The sequence below is a fragment of the Eleutherodactylus coqui genome, chromosome 3, assembly GCF_035609145.1.
Source record: "Eleutherodactylus coqui strain aEleCoq1 chromosome 3, aEleCoq1.hap1, whole genome shotgun sequence".
NCBI classification, from domain to species: Eukaryota; Metazoa; Chordata; class Amphibia; order Anura; family Eleutherodactylidae; genus Eleutherodactylus; species Eleutherodactylus coqui.
In genome coordinates this window covers 279,475,003-279,495,654 of record NC_089839.1, presented here as the reverse complement: position 1 = coordinate 279,495,654, position 20,652 = coordinate 279,475,003, and positions in this window count along the sequence as shown.

Sequence of the window (20,652 nt, the reverse complement as noted above, 5' to 3'; positions counted from 1 at the left end):
CGCGCTAACGTCTCAGAGATGAAAGTGAAAGTAACTCGAACATCGTGTGGTACTCGTCACGAGTAACGAGCATCTCGAACACGCTAATACTCGAACGAGTATCAAGCTCGGACGAGTACGTTCGCTCATCTCTACTCTTAAGCCATAATTGCACCAAAGATGGCCAGCGCTTTTCTACTTGATAATAACGGACACCCACACACTGTTATAATTACAGTAGAGTGGTCATACAAGAGCGGTATTAATGTCTTTATGGTTGACAGGCAGATATATCACCGTGCACATAACGTAGAGCTCTGCATTAACTCATAATACTATTGATTTCCTCCACTTACGTTTTGACTTTTGAAACCACTGAGTATGATTGCTTCCAATTTCTTAGTTCAGTGAGACTAATATCCATCTTGATTTTGAAATTACAATTCAATAAATCACTTACACGGTGGAGGAAAAAGTTCACCAAAGTTTCTATTTTTCGCATATACAACACTTAAATATAGAAAAGAAAGCAGACAACCTGCTGGGCTGGAGCTGAAGATTCTGTAAGGGAAAGAGCATTCTCCTTATAGTGCTGAGACTTTTATAATATACTCCTTAATCGCAACACCAAGAAGGAAAGGTCATGGAATTATGGAAATAACAGGATCGACAGATATGTTAATAATATGCAAATGATGAGAAATGGAAAAAAAAATTTCAAAACATCTTGATTTATTCAGTATTAAGTATGAGTGCAACATGCAGAAATACACACATTTACACCTTGGCATGCTATCAGTGGAACTATTAATGGTTGCCTGGTGAACAGGATAGAAAGGGAAGGAGCAACCCAAGAGAATAACAAAAGAGATATGAGGACTGTGTTCTTAGTGGAGGATTATTGATTGAAGAATGTAAATTAAAAGGGGGTATTCCTCATATATATATATATATATATATATATCCGGTGCAGCCACACACCCTCCTGGATGGGTGTGTAGGCAATGAATACCAGAAAGGTTGGGTCTAAGGCATGACCTTGAGATATATATATATATATATATATATATACTTGCACAAAGTGGATTTTGCCAAATTTCTCTACTTATTTATGAAACCAGCACATATATACCCGTTTTGACGTCAGCAGGCCTCTTCCTCAGGAAATGCTGGGGACATACGTCCATTGTATTGATGGATTTCTTCAGAGGTGTTCGGAAATTAATGGTTATCATGGGCACGTAAATCGTCAAGATGTGCTGCCGGCAGCTCACTTTGCAATTGCCGACTATTAACCCTTTCCAATACACTGTCTGACCTCTGAAGACATTATGATTTAAGGCTGTACAGCTCCAATGTTAGAAGACGTCCGTCAGGGTTCTCTTACTGTATATTGCCAGCCTCTTTGCTGTCTGAGCCTATCCAACGTGTCATCTCATGCAGTACTGGCTTTAGCCAGCATATAGCGCCGTTGTATAATGGCAGAAAGAGAGTAAGCCCCCTAGGAAAACCAGGACACAAATTGGATTGGAAAGGGTTAATGTCCCAGACAAGTTTGGAGATGCTGCAGGCCATGGTACCAGATTTAGGCCACGCAGGTTGCTCACAGTTTCAGGGTAACATGCCGCCAGGTGTTGTCGTGTTGAAAACCTGTCCCTGGGACACTTTAAAAAAAATGACCATACCACCGGTTCCACAACCGAATCATGATAACACTGAGCTGTTAGTATATCTGAAATGAAGGGGCCCAGCTACTATACATGATGTCACCCCACAAGAAAAAGCAAGATTAGGACCAGTGTGTCATTCTCTCATGACGGCCTCTTCATGATTTTGCCCTCCGTGGTTTCCGGACCAATCTCTGGCTATTATTGCATCTGAAACAAAAGCAAGACTCATTGATGAAGAGGATAGACCTCCATTCCATCCTCCATTTCCATCTTGCTCTGAACTATTATAGCCTTTGAGAGCGGTGGTGTGAGGTCAATGGAACACCTGAAGCTGAATGTCTGGCTTGTAGCCCAGTGTCATGCAAGTGCTTTCTTATGGTTTGCGTAGCTACAGTTCAACACTCTAGACTTGGGATGTGATGCCCAATTTCACTTGCATTAAACAATGGATCGCTACGCGCCAACCTTCTAATCTGATGAGGTTCACCTTTTGCTGTCATTCGAGTTTGTCATTATTTTCCCAACCATTGGGACACGCAATGTTGAACAGTGCTGATATCTCGACCTACGCGTTTGGCAATCTGCCTGAGTCAAGGATTCTGTCCCTCTCAATTTGCAAAAAATCAACTGGCACGACGATGGACAGGAGGTATCACACAATCCTACCACAATATTTTATCTGATTTTTGAGATTTCATGTGAATGAAAAAACTTACTTTCGATTTGGCTTTGATACCATTGAAGCCCCTCCCATATGCCACAGATTGGAGCTATGTTCTTGTAAATTTGATCATTTGCATATATTAGTGACACCTTCAACTTCCTCAATTTGCATATTACATCTTTTGCTTCTTGATGTTGCAATTTCAATGTTGAAGAGTATATTGTGAATATAATAGAAAAATAAACAATGCAATAAATAATATATATTACAGCAAACATGCATAGAAGCTCCACCTATGATTAACATTGGCTACATGGCCAGCAGATCAGTACTCCATACAGAGACAGATTTACAATTAGGGACATACCATAGCGTTGTGCATATAGATAGCCTTAGGGTTAAAGTTCCTGTGAAATGGAGATTTACATATAAATGCACTGAGTGGTATGAATTCATATTTACATTTGGAGCATTTATATGTTAATTCCCAGTCATTGTTACAAGGCTTGTATAAAAATTCTGACTTTGGCTTGAAGGAATGCTGTCTTCCAATAGGTGGCACTGTGGATGCTTTATTCCATCTCCCTTATTTGCATATTACTGAGAGGAGTGTGCATGGCCATTTGAGTCTCCTCACTCACCGTCTAGGTGCTCTCCCTAAGGAGAAAAGTTATGTTAATTAGGCATGGAACTATGGGAAGGAGAAGAAAACAGCCATTGAGAGAGAAAGGAAAAGTTACAGGGGATTGTAGAAGTTCTGAGAAACGCATCACATGTTCTGTTTTTTTTGTATGAGCAGACAAATATTTTAAATTCATATATAACATAGGGTGTGGCCTAATTGATGGGCGGAGTCCATTATCTACTTCCAGATAGGATCCTCACCTTTTTCACAAAAAAATACTGGCAAAGGTAAAAGGGATGTGATTTGGGGGCATGGCTTAACACGAGATGTGATTTTTTACCTCTACTTTTCTTTTCTACCAGGATCCCCCCCCCCCCCCCCCCAAAAAAAAATAAAAAAAATATATATATATTTTTTTTTTCAATAAGACAACTTCTATAACAGCAGGCTCAGATACAGTACAACAGCTCAGCTCTAAGATACCCCTAAACAATATAGTCACCATATAATAGTCAGTTACCACCTCTACACAGTAATACTGATTACAGTGCAGTTACCTCCAGTGATCTCAGGTGACATTTTTTCTGGAGTTGTCCATTTTTGTTTTTGTTTTCTAGTGTTATACACCAGTTTTAGGCATATTCATGAAGTTTTAGTTCAGTCAAAAGTAATTCGGACTAAACCAAACTTTTTGCCGAAATTCAACGAACTGGCTGTTCCAAACTTTTCAAAAGTTTAATAACAGAGACTGATGGGAGAGAACACATTCACTGTAAAGGATGGGGGATATTATTGTTATTTCTGTCTATAAAACATGAATTTAAATTAGTTTTTTTTTTCCTGTGAAAAAAAAGTAAATATCGGCACCGGCCTTTACGATTAATTTCCGTCTGGGCTGATGGTTTACTGAACGGGTAGCAACCCTACTTCCAGACGGAACTATCCGGTAGTGAACACACAGCGGCACACCTTCTTAGTTACAGTATATTAATCTAAGCTCTCTCTAGTAAGCTCTCTCTTTTGTGAGTATCTCAACAACAGGGCAGATTTCCAACCCATGGAAGGTTCTTATTCAATGAGCAAAAGCAGAGATAATGCAAAAGTATACTAGAAAACTGCATAACATTATATTACAATATTAATAGCCTCTATATGCAGAAACTGGAAATCCCCTATAAATGACCGTTTCTAGTATTCGTGCCGCAACACGGCCTCTCACACAGCCAATCAGATTCCTGGTCTGTATTTACCTGGAGTGACAAATCCAAAACAGCAGCCTCTGTTTTGGCTGACAGTCTAAGTCATGTCCGCAGAGGACAGGTGACAAATGTGTGATTGCTTAGGGACCGATCTCTATGACTCCTGTAATCATGCGAATAGCACTTTGCAAGTCTCCCTAGTGAATAGCAGTGTGCATGCGTGACCACCTATCCATTCACTTCTATGGGACTGAGGGGATAGCTGAACATAGTGCATGTCTAAATGCAATTAATAGAGTGGTGGTCCTGCGCACACACTTGGCACGGTCTTGGTCTGTTGGTTGCAGTGGCAAGAAACATGGACATGGAGATGTAGCTTGACATAATGCTCTGCTGATGATGTGGCAATACTCTGGGAATGGTCGGCCGTGCTTCCAACAAGTCAACGTGCCTTGTTACAAAATCCAACGCTGCTTTATGTTGGTTTGAGGCTATGGATGTTCCACAACTGGACCGGCTGAACAGAGTCCCGACCTAAACCCTGCTGAACATCACTGGGACGAACTGGTCAGGAAATAAGAACAGCATCCATCATCTTTGAGAGACTCACCAGATATTTGCAGGATGAATCGAGGGAAATACCAGTTGAAGTGTATCAGACAGTAGAAGGTATGCCACGAAGAGTGACCAATGTCATTAAGGCAAAAAATAACTTTACTAAGTATCAACATATGGAAACAAATACTACTTTGCTCAGGTGTCAGGTTCCATTTTTATTGAATAGTGTAGTCTAAAAAGGTAAAATAAAGGACTACATCCTGTCCTGAGCATAAAATCAGATGTGAACAACATTATACATGGTTAGGGAAAACATATTCCAGATGACAAGGGAAGGATTTACATTTGCTGGAAACTGCTGCAGCACTCTGCCCCTCTACTATACAGGGGACTTACAGAAACAGTCTTTTGCGCTGATCTATGGATCCTGTATTTGTTTGCTATTAAAGGATTGGGCGACATTTGGATTTTGGCAGTGATATTTCAGCTTCCTGAAGTCCTGGGGTCCCGTGTAAAGGTCGTTGAGGATATTGATCAACATGGGGAGTAGGAAGCATGTGCGACTGTGCAGGCGGAAGGGAATCAATAGCTGAAAAGAAAGTCAAGTTGTTATGATTGCAGTGCGGCTGCTGCGCAGCGTCTGTCGATTCACACTCCCATTCATAATACAGAGGAGATGCCATTAAGCAAAGACAGGTCCATAGGAAATGTGGAGAACTGTACACACAGCACCCCATGACCCCAAAGGCCACTTTAATACAATCCCATTGTCATGTACCATATGACACAGATATATATAGTAAGATATATATATATATATATCTTTGCTGCTGTTAATATTGACATTGAAGAAAGACGAAAAGAAAGGGGAAGGGGGGTGGGGGATGGCAGCATCCTTCAGTAAATAGACGGAAAGGTTTCATACAGCAGATAAAGCAGACAGCTGGCAGCGGCGCGCTGCAAACCTGGATGAGGAGCAGATCAGAGTCTTGAAAGACATTTTATCTATTTCTCTGTAAAATATTGAATGGATGAGTGCGGAGAAAAGAAGAAGCATCGCAGATAAACCGGTATCAACACTCAAGTGACAAGAAATTCAGAAAGGTTTGTGCATTGAATATGTAGCTGATGAAAGTTTTATTAGGAATTGAAAGCCAAGGACACCGAGATATAATCAGTCAATACTGTATAGCAGCGGTCCTCCGCCTCGCGGGACACAACAAATGTAACAAGTGGCTGGAAGTTACAAGGCTGAGTCCCTGCACTAGTTCTTTTCCTATGTCATCATGATAATACTTTCCATTCGTGCTGTGGCTTTGTCATAGGGACATTGTGTGGGTATAAAGGGAATGTGTCCATCAGGTTTTAATGTCAACCCCTTCGAGTCAGCCATACGACTATATACGTCCTAAGGGCATATCCCCATGCAGTTAGGACATATACAGATGTTGCATATGCTGTCTATGGAGCAGGCTCCGGAGACGAGCTTGCACCATACATGATAGGTATTGTATCATTACTGTAACCTCCAAGCTCTGTGCCTTATATAAACTCTGCAACCAACAAGCTTATACCCATTTCGAGCGTAACTGCTGTGCTTTGTGCCTCCTTTGGTGTAAAGTATTCTTAAAGGGGTATTCCGGTTATGCAACATTGCTGTGAAATGAATGTTAATGAAATATTATTAAAGTTTTCAGTGTAGTTCTGCTTTGGATTTTGTGTCTGTAGCTCTATAAGCCATCATCTTCTTCTGGCACTTCAGAAGAGTTTATTTACAGGTTGCCCTGGATATAACCTGTAGGCAGTCCAATGTTACAGATCGGGCATGCCCGGTAAGGAATGACTTTTTTTTCTCTTAAAGGGGTTGTCCCGCCACATCAAGTGGGGTTAAACACTTCTGTATGGCCATATTAATGCACTTTGTAATATACATCGTACATTAAATATTGGCCATACAGAAGTTATACACTTACCCCCTCCGATGCTGGTGTCCCCGTCTCCATGGCGACGATCAAACTTATCCTCTGGTCGCCGCAACAGTCGCGCTTGCGCAGAGAGGAATACTCTTCTGGAGGGTCCGGGCTCACGAGCTGCATCCTGGCTCCTCCCCTTCTCAGCATCATCGCGTAGCTCCGCCCCCATCACATGGTGCCGATTGGCCAATGAGGTGGCTGTAATCGGCAGTGGAGCTCAGACTGGAGAAGAACATCCACGGTGCACCATGGGAGAAGACCCTCAGTGCACCATGGGAGAAGACCAGCGGTGCACCTTGGGAAATGACGGCAGCCATCTTGGAAGAAGATTTTTATAACTTCACTAGCTTGCCCATCGCGCGTTGCTGCGAAGACAGACAGACATACATACATTCGTTTTTATATATCTAGTGTAGTAGTGCATAAAGGACAGACAGACAGACATACATTCATTTTTATATATAGATGACATCAGGAATTGAGATAATTAGATTCTGTACGTAAAATTTGGACGCTAATTCCTTTAGCTTTTCCTATTTATGATATAATCAATGCTCGTGCCAAATTTCAAGTTTCTATGACATTGGGAAGTGAGAGAATTCGATTCCGTACGTAAAATTTGGATGCTAATTCTTTTTCGCTTAAAATTGAATAATCGAGTTGGGACCTATTAACTTTTCCTATTTATGACATAATCAATGCTCGTGCCAAATTTCGAGTTTTTATGACATTGGGAAGCGAGAAAATAAGATTCCGTACGTAAAATTTGGACGCTAGATTCCGTACATAAAATTTGGACGCTAATTCTTTTGTGCTTAGGATTGAATAATCGAGTTGGGACACATTAACTTTTCCTATTTATGACATAATCAATGCTCGTGCCAAATTTCAAGTTTCTATGACATTGGGAAGTGAGAGAATTCGATTCCGTACGTAAAAATTGGGTGCCAATTCTTTTGCGCTTAGAATTGAATAATCGAGTTGGGACCTATTAACTTTTCCTATTTATGACATAATCAATGCTCGTGCCAAATTTCAATTTTCTATGACATTGGGAAGCGAGAAAATTAGATTCCGTACGTAAAATTTGGACACCAATTCTTTTGCGCTTAGAATTAAATAATCGAGTTGGGACCCATTAACTTTTCCTATTTATGACATAATCAATGCTCGTGCCAAATTTCAAGTTTCTATGACATTGGGAAGCGAGGAAATTAGATTCTGTACGTAAAATTTGGACGCCAATTCTTTTGTGCTTAGAATTAAATAATCGAGTTGGGTCCCATTAACTTTTCCTATTTATGACATAATCAATGCTCGTGCCAAATTTCGAGTTTCTATGACATTGGGAAGCGAGGAAATTAGATTCCGTACGTAAAATTTGGACGCTAATTCTTTGGCGCTTAGAATTGAATAATCAATTTGGGACCCATTAACTTTTCCTATTTATGACATAATCAATGCTCGTGCCAAATTTCGAGTTTTTATGACATTGGGAAGCGAGAAAATTAGATTCCGTACGTAAAATTTGGACGCTAGATTCCGTACATAAAATTTGGACGCTAATTCTTTTGTGCTTAGGATTGAATAATCGAGTTGGGACCCATTAACTTTTCCTATTTATGACATAATCAATGCTCGTGCCAAATTTCGAGTTTCTATGACATTGGGAAGCGAGGAAATTAGATTCCGTACGTAAAATTTGGACGCTAATTCTTTGGCGCTTAGAATTGAATAATCAATTTGGGACCCATTAACTTTTCCTATTTATGACATAATCAATGCTCGTGCCAAATTTCGAGTTTTTATGACATTGGGAAGCGAGAAAATTAGATTCCGTACGTAAAATTTGGACGCTAGATTCCGTACATAAAATTTGGACGCTAATTCTTTTGTGCTTAGGATTGAATAATCGAGTTGGGACCCATTAACTTTTCCTATTTATGACATAATCAATGCTCGTGCCAAATTTCAAGTTTCTATTACATTGGGAAGCGAGAGAATTAGATTCCGCACATAAAATTTGGACGCTAATTCTTTTGCGCATAGAATTGAATAATCAAGTTGGGACCCATTACCTTTTCCTAGTTATGACATATTCAATGCTCGTGCCAAATTTCATGTTTCTATGACATCGGGAAGTGAGAGAATTAGTGGCAATGATGGAAATCAAACGATCTACGTGGGGGGTCGTAAACCGTCGATGACGCTCGAGCATGCGCCATTTATCATAGAATATTTGTACTATGCCTATAATCTTCCCAGGAGTGCACTCAACAACTTCCCAAAGTTTCATGGCGATCGGATGAATGGTGTAGTAGCGCATAAAGGACAAACAGACAGACAGACAGACAGACACGCACGTACGCACACAGACATACATTCATTTTTATATATATAGATGAAACAGCTTCATGGTGAGTAGAAACGCTCTAAAAAACCGATTTACATGGGTAGTTTGTGATGCTTGCTTAACATGGGGGACTGCGGTGTGAAAATTTTTTCGTTTTGGCTGCGAGACAACCCCTTTAAGCTTGCGGGACCAGATTGCTGACCAATAGCAGGGCAGCACTTAGTGGAGTCGCACACAGGAAGGAAGTAGAGAGCAGGGAATTGTGCAAAATGTAGTTTCAAGCTGCATGTCAGCAGAAATGCGGCAGCCATCCTGGAAAATAGCGGTGTTGGAAAACATCGGAAATGGAGGGCAGGATAAGAAGGTAATGGCTGCACTATTTATGCAACAGCTGTGCATAAAATATGGTGAAAACACCTTTCATATCCAGAATTTTTGAAAATTCACTTCAAACACGAACTTGACATTTAATGTGTTATGATAATGTAACCACAATGTATTACTACCCTGTAAATCGAGTTACTATGATTAGTGTTGCTCGTCGTGGTTAGTTGGGCGATAAATTCAGACCAATTTTCGCTAAATCGGATCGGATTATCCCAATTTGATTTTTTAGCCATGTAGTGCCAGAGTCCTAGATTTGAATCTGACCTTGATGCAGTCTTGAACCAGGAACCCCACCACTGCAGGGCAGAAGTGCTGACCATTGGGCTGCTGCCACCAACTCCACTCTTGTTCAAGCAGGCCAAATTAGAGAACCTGATTTTAACTTCTATTGATTTTAATGGAAATCGAATCACGAGTCCCAATTTGCAATTATTTTTAACAACTGGGTCGGTCACTCCTGACTCGATTGACCCAATTATTTCAATAATTGCTCAACACTAATCACAATGCACCAGTTCTGTTAACAATTGTCACATCTGTAAAGAGACCTAAACAGTCTAGACTCTAGAGAGTCCCACCTTCATATAAAAAATATCCAGATATTATGTGTACCTGGCCATTAAAGTTACTGCTGAATAGCATTTTTCTACTTCTCTAATTTCCCAACTTTTGCTCATTCTGTTCCTTTTTATGGAGTTGTGAACACTGACCTTAGCGGAGTCTAGCGAAATTTGTAGTTTCTTGGATGTTCTCTTCAGATATTTTAAGACTTCTTCAGTGAGTTGGCATTGTACCTTAAAGAAACTTTGTTAGGTCAGCCAGTTTTGAGTTACCACTGTTCCAAGTCTTTGGAGATAATTGGTCTTACTGTGGAGTCTTTCCATGGAGTCCCGCTGGCTGTACATAGAAAGTATTCTTGCACACCTTTATAGCACAGTTTTGCCACTTTTTTGTTTAATTACAGCTTCACACCCTTCTGCACCAAGTTATGGTGAATGTTTAGTTGAAAAAATTATTTCTAATTATGTGCTGTTTATTAAGGAATACCTGTAGTTTTAAGAATTTCCAATGTCTCCTCATGTAGGTTGATTTATGTTGGATGTAGAGTAGTCATAAATGTGTGTCACCTGCATATTCTGGGTGTTTCCGAACCCCCGCATAATGTCTGTAATGTTCATACTCTTTTCGGTGAATGAGCCAGATCTTCTAGGTATAGAGCTGTTCTCTAACCGATCAGCTGTCTTGCCCTTTTGCTCCTGCTCCCCTCTTACAGCATGAGGATGTGTTCATATCTGGATTGGATTGCTCCACTAGGTTACGTTGGACATAGTGGATTTACTGTTCGGTGTCTGTACTACAAATCAACAGCAATTTTCAGTACAATACAAATGGTGGGTTTGTCAAAACCTCACCTACATTTGTAGAGGGGCGCAGGGGGTTCCCAGGACTCAGGCCGGGACCATATGTGGCCTTCAATGGAGACTATAACTGCCATTAGAAGGCTCTCCGAGCTTCAGGACTCCACCAGAAGCTAGCATGTGGGTGAGCTTTGAGGCACCAGGCTTACCTAGGTACGTGGTAGAAGCCCAGGCTTGTGCGACTCTCCAATCCCAACTCCCGAATCTACATCTCCGTAGGTTGCAATAAGGAGCATTGTTGCTCCATATTTGGATGCTGCAAGCAACTTTTGATGTAAAATGAATATACAGTTTGATGCACTGACTGAGCTGGAGAGATCTTACAGTGTTTGCATGATGAAGGCTGTGGTAGGCGATGCTAAACAAGGCAATAGCTGTGTAGTACCCCAGAGTTGGGTACCCTAGCATGGTCTGTGCCCACTAAATCCTTACTATCAGGTCTTAAGGTGATGTTTAATAAGAGTGAAAAGTTATGATGTCATTATTTATGTTTATCCCCTGTTATGTATGTTCTGACAATATTATCCAGCCCCTGGTGTGTACAGGTCACCTAGTAAAAGTCAAAGGAGTGTTTAGCCAAGCTTAGCAAGAATAGAGAGCCTGGGATTGGTAGTTTAAATTCTCATCATAGGTTAAGCTAGCTTGGTGGTGTAAAAGGAGAGTAGTGGGCGGAGTTAGAGGTCTTTTTCAGGGTCTGACCCTGTGGTCGGATCCAAGGGTCTAGTCCAGGCCTGGAGAGAGTCTAGTGTGGAGAAGCCTGAGATAGTCTCCTTTTTCCTCCCCGGTATCTATCTTAACTCCCAAGTCAGTGGGGTGAGAAGCTAGGACACCTAAAGTGTGAGTACTAAAAGCAAAGTCAGTTTGAAGTGTCAGCAGAAAAGAGAAACAGAGAGACAGAAAAGAAAAAAGTTCAGGGAGAAGAAACAGAAGTCAGAGTCAGTGTACTGAAGCAAGTCAGTAACAAGTTATCCCTTACCAGTCCAAAACAGCTAACTAAATCTATAGTGAATGATGCTCGTGGAGTTTATGTCCAATAATGCCTGTCATGATCTACTTCAATTTAATGCAACTGCAATCAGTGCAACTGCTACCACGATAAGAACTCCGTCTCAATAAAACTGTTACACCAAACAAGTCTGCTTCCTGGTGTGCTTTCCACCATCCATAACGACTGCACTGAGGTACCACACTATGCCCACAGGACAGCCAGACCTACTACCCCCATTTTTGTTTAATTCTCAAAATTTTTGTATTTATTATTTTGCTCGGAATAGGTCCCTACCTGTAGACGAGCTGGCATCACGACAAATTAACATCTTACCGTGCCTGACTCTGCAGGTAGCACACAATCAGAACTGCCAATATAATTTTCAACTGCAGTGGTCTCAGTCCCAGACCCGCTCTACCAGCTTTCCAGCAGGAACAACAGAGCCACCATGATTACCATCTCAATGTCCCAGCTGCAAAGAGAATTGGCGACTTTCAGGTCTTTCTCACTTATGAATTTAGGAGACCTAGATTGGTCAGTGGCATCCTTAATCTTATAGTCAAGGTTTACCCTGGTGCTGGAGGCCAACAATGCTGCATCTGTCTCACACTGGTGCCACAAAGCACTTCAGCTTCTCTGTGGACAGCTCACAGCAACCTCTGCCCCTTAAAGTGATACACACACATACAGTGGGTAGAAAAAGTCTACATACCTGTTAAATTGCCATATTTATGTCATGCTAAACTATTGGACAAAGATAAATCATTTCAGGTTTACACCTTCCCTGTGACCCATTATCTGTATAATTCCACAAAAAAAATTATCTGAAATCATTTAGGGTGGAAAAATAAAAATACCAAAACTAGAATAATGTGGTTATAGAAGTGTTAACACCCTCTTATTAGCCAATCACATTTAAACTCATGATAAACAGTAGTCAGCACTCCGCTGCCATTATTTATAGTGATTCTGATTTCCCCCATATAAAGTTTGGCTCTTCTAGGAGGATTTTCCTGATATTTTCTTTCTTGCTTTTTTCAGCAAAAGCGAGGGCATCCGGTAACCCTGTACTACCGCGGAACAGAGTTCGTACAAGGAGCCCATCTTGGAAATTCAAGGACATGACTTTTCTTGTCAGGAGGACCAGCAGAGAGCTAGGGAGACTGAAGAATGCCCCTTGAGAGGGGTAATCTTGCAAAGTCAGACAGAGGCTACTTGTGACCGTCGCATCCCTGGGACGAGCTGCCATCGATAAAGATGACAACCGAAGTTATCCTTTAAGTGGATCCCGAGACCACCTACCATGAGGGAATATGCAACAGGAGGATAACAACCTACTCCTGATGACAAAAGGACTGTAGAAAAGTCCACCTGATAGAACCTTTTGCTCGGAATCAAGATTGGTACCTAGGGTGAGCTGTACATGACCTCAGGGAGTGAAAAAAAAAACCTCACCTGGAACACCTTTTGTACAAATAAGTATCCAAAAAAGCTGTGGTGCCATCAGCAGCCAAAGGAGCTGAAAACTTCATAGCGCTGGGGCCTTCTAGCTGTGGATCTGGTTTAATGGCAGCCTCCACCGATATCCAGACTGTAAACACTGCCTTTACAGTCCCGCTGTGAAGGAGGCAGATCAATTCCAGACACTAACAAAGACCCCTTGCGTTTTACAACCGTGTCTGGTTGCAGTCCCACGATGACCATGGCTGGAAAGCTTGCCAGGAGAAGCTCATGTTTCCCCAGGTCAACTATCTTGAGAAAGTCGTATATTCAGTTGACTACTTTCAGAATATGGGGTACCTAGAACACCGGCACCGCTGTCTGGCCGAAGACTGCATAGCTGAAGCATGGCCCTTATTCGACATATTCTGACAACCCCCACACGCGACATCGGTTGTCTTATTAGCTGTAGGGTGAAAGGGACTTGCACCAAGAGGTTTTTGCGCCCATCCCAGACAGACAGGCTGTTGTCAAGCAACCGTACCGATGTTGAAGGGTGAGAAGGATGCATCCAAGGTGAATGCATGGGAGCTACAACTACCACAGAGAATGCCACCTTCTGCATGAAGCCTATGGGTTTTTGAAGAAGTCCAGCCTTGGAATGGAAACTCTTTAGGTAGACAACTAGGATTGGCCACTTACAAAGATGTCAGAGCAACCGCATAACTAATGAGGCACAAAAAAAGTTGACATTACTACAAGATTACACAAGTACATGAATCTTGCAGGTCCCATCATGCAAACCTCAGAAGTAGGGAGGGAGGGACAAGCGCTAATAATGGAAAGCAGTATAAGTGTATACTGTTCCACGGCCTCCTGCAAGCAACAGTGCAGGAGGATCGCAGCATACTTCCGCATCTGTCTGATGTAAACGTTTTGTCTATCAGACAGCGCAGTATAAGGCATAGTCTCAAAACTGAACCAGACCTGTGATAAGCAGAAATGCCTACCACCAGCGTCTCCCGGCCATACTAGTTGCAGAAGACCTGTGCCAAACGAAAGGACCTTGAAAGATAGCATTTGCATCTAGAGATGTTAATCCCAGTGACAGTAACTCCAGGGGCAGAGTGCAAGCATGTCAGAGATGGCCAAGCTAAAAATTGTCCATATATGGGAAGTTTAGCTCTTAACTTCCCTATACAATTCGTCCCGTGAAGGGACAGAAATTACCTGGTCTGTGCGTAGTTCTTGAGGAACTCCAGTAAATCCTTTGTTGATGCAAATTCACCCACCTAAAGGGAGGCACGTCAGCCATAGAGTGAACTGAGTGTCGTCAAACGAAACACCAGAGGATGCACGACATCCCAACTCTTCGAATTAGTGAAGCAATTGTTGGACAGGCTCCGAAGTTGGACCAGAACCCTACGCATTGTACCTGCGGAGGAAGGATCTGTGGAGAAATGCTCAAGGAACTTAGTTGGAGACTACTATGAGTTACAGAGTCCTCCTTGAGTGCAACAGGGGAGCTAGCCATTAGGCAAGGCTCCACCCAGTGCAGAGCAGACATGAGGCTCGATGTGTCCAGAGAATCGCTGTGCAAAGTACTCTTTCCAGTAAGGATGGTACTACAGGTCTCAGCCAAACCAGATTTACGCTGATGTAGATTGGGCAGAGCAGACGTGGGGCTATGGAGCCTAGACCAGTAGAGCCCAATAATGGTTGGGGAGGAAGGGGAGGCCAAGCTGTGAACGGATTGGACAGCAGGCATCCATAGCAGAGGCCCACCCTTGGGTGTGACTTAATTAGCACTGCCACCTATGGAGCAATGTTTGTCACTATCCGCCTTGCGACACATAAGCTGCAGCGCCACACAAAGGCCATGTCTAGGCCACAGTACCTGCCACATGGGAACACCGTCCGCCTTGCAGACCAAAACAGGGACTGTTTGTGCGGCGGCTGCATGATGGCCATTGACAGCAAAAAACTCTGCACGGTGCACAATTTACACCAGCCACAATACAGCGGCACACAAGCAAGCCATATGGCAGCAATTGACTGAAGGCACATGGACGACAAATACATAGGCCACACGGTGCAAAACACATAGGGAAAGCGGAATGCAAATGCTGCACAGTGGCAAAACGAATTGCTATGCTGTTAGGTGGGTACAGAAGAAGACTGGGAGTCCCTAAAAACCAACCACCTGTTTGACCCTACCTACTTGCCTCGCCCTGGCTAAACCCAGGGGGACAACTGGGCGGCGGTCCCTATACTGTCTAGGGAACCCAGATCCTAAAGGGGAAAAGGAGCACAAAAACTGAGAGAAACTCAAGGCTGAAAAAACCTACAGCAAGGGATGGAGCAAGGGCAAAAGCAAGGGATGGAGCAAGGGTTAAAGCATGGGTTAAAGCATGGGTTTGAAGCAAGGGTTAAAGCATGGGTTTGAAGCAAGGGTAAGAGAACCAGAGAGACCTAGTTAACCTCCCTAGGTACAAACAGACACTGACAATGCACCTAGCCAGCTGCTGCCTTTTATCCCTAGCAAGGGGGCGGAGCCCATGACATGCTGGTGGGTGGAGGAAGAAGACCCACCCACATCAGAAAAGGCTCTCAGAGTCGCGCTGCCGCCTTAAGGGAATCGGCGCCAGGCCCGGAAGGAAGAACGTTGCGCCTGGACCCCCGCAGCTGGACCAGCACGCCGCCGAGACCCGACCACGCTGCCGGTAAGTTTCCTCCTAACATTACTCCCCCTTTTACGGGAGATCTCCGGAACCCCGATCATAGGGGCAGGTTTCTGAGGAAACCTTCTATGAAAAGAGCGCACAAGACGAGGAGCATGAACTTCTCTGGCAATGAGATACTGAAGGGAACCACGAAGCATCCTGGAGTCTAATATCCTCTCCACCTCGTACTCTAATTCTCCCTGAACGAGGGTGGGCGGTGGGGGATCGGAGGTGGGCACCACCGCAGGAATGAATTCCTTCAATAATGTCTTGTGGAACACCTTATGGACTCTCCAGGTTTTGGGCAAATCTAACTCATAGGCCAACGGGTTGATGACCCGAGTATTAACAAATGGTCCCACAAACCGAGGCATGAACTTAGAGGAAGGTACCTTTAATTTAAGGTTCTTGGTAGACAAGTATACCAATTGACCCACTGAAAAAGGCTGAGAAATAGTACACCTCTTTCTGCTACGATCCTGCATTTCCTAACATGCCTTTTTGATATTAATACGCACAGTATTCCAAATCTTTTGAAATTCCTGAATACAATCCTCTACCGCCGGCACGTTAGATTCAAGAGAATTGAAAAGTTGAGAATCGAGGATGCAGACCGAAATTATAGAAAAACGGAGTCATCTTAGTAGCAGAATTTACATGATTGTTAATGGCAAACTCTGCCAACGCCAAGAATTCTGCCCAATGACTGGGGTTGTCACCCACAAACAACCTAAGGTATTGAAGAAGTTCCTGATTCATCCGTTCAGTCTGACCATTAGATTCGGGATGGAAGGCGGAGGAAAAAGATAGCTCAATACCGATCCTCTTACAAAAAGTTCACCAAAATTGAGCTACAAATTGGACACCACGGTCAGAAACAATGTTGGTGGGAATGCCGTGTAACCAAACAATCTCCTTGGTGAAAACGGTGGCCAACTCAGAAGCGGTGGGTAGCTTCTTAAGAGGAACAAAGTGAGCCATCTTGGTAAACCTGTCGACTACCACTAGGATGACGGAGTTACCTAACGATTCGGGTAAGTCCGGGATAAAATCCATCGAAAGGTGCGACCACGGTTTGTTAGAAATGGGTAAAGGCAGAAGCAGACCCTCGGGAGGTCTGCGAACAGCCTTCCCTCAGGCGCAGACTGAACAGGCCCTAACAAAGCTCTTAACATCCCGCGACATTTGCGGCCACCAATAAAGACGCGAAACAAACTCAGGGTTCCTCTAATACCTGGGTGCCCTGCTAATCTTGACGAATGCATTTCCTCCAAAACCACTAATCTCATGGTACTGGGAATGAATAACCTCCCTTCCAGAACACCTTCTGGTGCTGTCCGTTGTTCCACTTGAAGTTGAGTTGCCAAGCTAGAGAAGAGAGTAGCCACTACAGTGCCTGGTTGTAAAATATTTACTGGTTGGCACTCCATGGAATCAGGTGCCTCAAAACTGCGCGACAGGGCATCTGCCTTGACATTCTTAGTACCCGGAATGTATGTAACCATAAAGTTGAACCGAGAAAAGAAAAGTGTCCACCGAGCTTGTCGGGCATTAAGGCGTTTAGCCGTTTCCAAGTAAATTAAATTCCTATGATCGGTAAGCACTGTAATAGTATGCCGGGCACCCTCAAGAAAGTGTCGCCACTTGTCAAAGGCTCATTTTATGGCCAATAACTCCCTATTGCCAATATTATAATTTCGCTCGGCTGGATTGAATTTCTTGGAGAAGAAAACACAAGGCTGCAAGCCCGAGCCTCCTTGGAATTCCTGCGACAAAACTGCACCCACACCATGCTCTGACGCATCAACCTCAACAACGAATGGCCGATCAAAATCAGGTTGGGCAAGAACTGGTGCCGAAGAAAAGGCCTTCTTCAACTGAGAAAAGGCTTGGACTGCCTCTACTGACCAAGCGCTAAAGTCCGCCCCTTTTTTAGTCATATCAGTTAAAGGTTTGGCTATAGTGGAAAAATTCCTTATGAATTCACGATAAAAGTTTGCAAACCCTAAGAACCGTTGTAAGGCTTTCAAGTTGGTGGGTTGTGCCCATTCAGAAATCGCCTTGACCTTGTCAGAATCCATTAGGATGTTAGTAGGAGTGATTACATACCCTAAGAAGGAAATCTTTTGAACCCCAAAAATACACTTCTCTAACTTGGCAAATAAGTTATGAGTGCGATGACGAGATAACACGATATGTAGGTGTTTTACATGTGTCTCCCAGTCGGGGGAAAAAAATCAGTATATCATCAAGATAGACCACCAAAAAGGACCCACAAATGTCATGAAAGATAGAATTCATGAAACTCTGAAAAATGGTTGGAACATTACACAAGCCAAAAGGCATGACCAAACACTCAAAATGCCCTAAGGGCGTATTAAATGCAGTTTTCCACTCATCACCTTCTTTTATGCGACTCAGGTTGTATGCTCCTCGAAGATCTAACTTAGAAAACCATTGGGCTCCAACAATCTGATTGAGCAAATCGGGAATAAGTGGCAACGAGCACTGGTTCTTAACCGTGATCTCGTTTAACGCGCGGTAGTCCACGCAGGGACGGAGAGAACCATCCTTCTTTTCAACAAAGAACAATCCCGCCCCAGCGGGTGATTTAGAGGGTCGGATGTGTCCCTTATTCAGACTCTCAGTTATGTACTCCTTCATGGCACTACGTTCGGGAACAGACAAATTATAAATCCCTTCCTTGGGGATCTTGCTACCAGGAATGAGGTCAATCCTGCAATCCCACTCTAACTTGAAAGTTTTGAATGCAATACGCAAGGAACAAACAATTTAGAAAATCTCGGAAGTACCTGTTCTCCTAGACGATCCTTCCGCAAATCGTCTAGGAGTTGGAGTTTACCTGCTGTCTTCTCTTGTAGCATGCAGCGATCCCATGGCCTGGTTTGCTGCAATACAGACATAGCCGATTCTTGACGCGAAACTCTCTGCGCTCTAGCGGGGACATGGAATCCACATCCATAGGTTCAGCTGTGGACGAAGGAGAATCCTGGGGCTCCTTCCGCTGAGGTGTAATGACCGGGCCCCTGGGAGGCTTGCGTCTAGCACGAAGCCGACGGTCAGCTCTGACTGCTAACGTCATGGCCTGTTCCGGAGTTCTAGGCTCTGGGTTAGACAAAAGCAAATCTTTTAGTGAATCTGACAATCCAATGAGAAACAGATCTTTAAGAGCGTGGTCATTCCACCCAGATTACACCGAATATTGTCTAAACAGAGAACAATAGTCCTCTGCAGAACGTCTATCCCGACGCAATTCTAAAAGTTTGCTGACGGCAAAACCGGCACGATCAGGCTCATCATAAATGTGACCGAGGTCTCTAAAAAAAACTATCAACCGACAATAGCGCGGGAGAATCGGCCGGCAAGGAAAAAGCCCAATTCTGAGGACCCCCTCTTAACCTAGAAATAACGAGACCTACTGTCTGTGCTTCAGTACCTGAAGAATGGGGCCGCAACTTAAAGTACAATTTGCACCCTTCCTGAAATGAAAAAAAGGTTCGCCGATCCCCAGAAAAAACGTCCGGCAACTGAATCTTGGGTTCAGAAACCGGACGGGGCATCGTGGAGATGGTCTGTTCTTGGAGAACAACTCTGCTGGACAATTCTTGTACCACACCAGTTAGGTTTCTAACCTGTTCGGTAAGAGTGGTAAGCGCATCCATACAAAACAAAAACTGGAGCGCTGAGCGCTGGGGAGAGAGGGGAAGAGAGAAAAAAAAAGGTTCCCCCTTTTTTTTTTTTATACGGCCAGTGTTTCTGTTAGATGGGTACAGAAGAAGACTGGGAGTCCCTAAAAACCAACCACCCCTCTGACCCTACCTACTTGCCTCGCCCTGGCTAAACCCAGGGGGACAACTGGGCGGCGGTCCCTATACTGTCTAGGGAACCCAGATCCTAAAGGGGAAAAGGAGCACAAAAACTGAGAGAAACTCGAGGCTGAAAAAACCTACAGCAAGGGATGGAGCAAGGGCAAAAGCAAGGTTTGAAGCAAGGGTTAAAGCAAGGTTTGAAGCAAGGGTTAAAGCATGGGTTTGAAGCAAGGGTAAGAGGACCAGAGAGACCTAGTTAACCTCACTAGGTACAAACAGACACTGGCAATGAACCTAGCCAGCTGCTGCCTTTTATCCCTAGCAAGGGGGCGGAGCACATGACATGCTGGTGGGTGGAGGAAGAAGACCCACCCACTCACATCAGAAAAGGCTCTCAGAGCCACACTGCCACCCTAAGGGAAGCAGCGCCGGGCCCGGAAGGAAGAATGTCGCGCCTGGACCCCCGTAGCTGGACCGGAACGCCGCCGAGATGCGAACGCGCTGCCGGTAAGTTTCCTCCTAACATATGCTGTGTAAAATGGCTGTAGACGTGCAGGCTAGACTGGAGACCTCCGAGGCAAGGGAACGTGCTCATTTAGGTTCGACCACTTGGCAACTGAGGTGGCAGGGGAAACTGAAAGGGTCGTTGCAGAAGAGCGCCAATGATGGGAGGAGTCCACACAGCATGGCTCATACCGACCGCATGCAAATTTTGCGTTACAGTGAGCACAGGCATAAAACTTGGCTCTGGCTGTAGCCTGTCCCGAACCTTCTGGTGTCGGATTGGACATGGAGTTTGCACAATACAGCGCACAGATTACTGGGCAGTATGGCTTGCAGGAGAG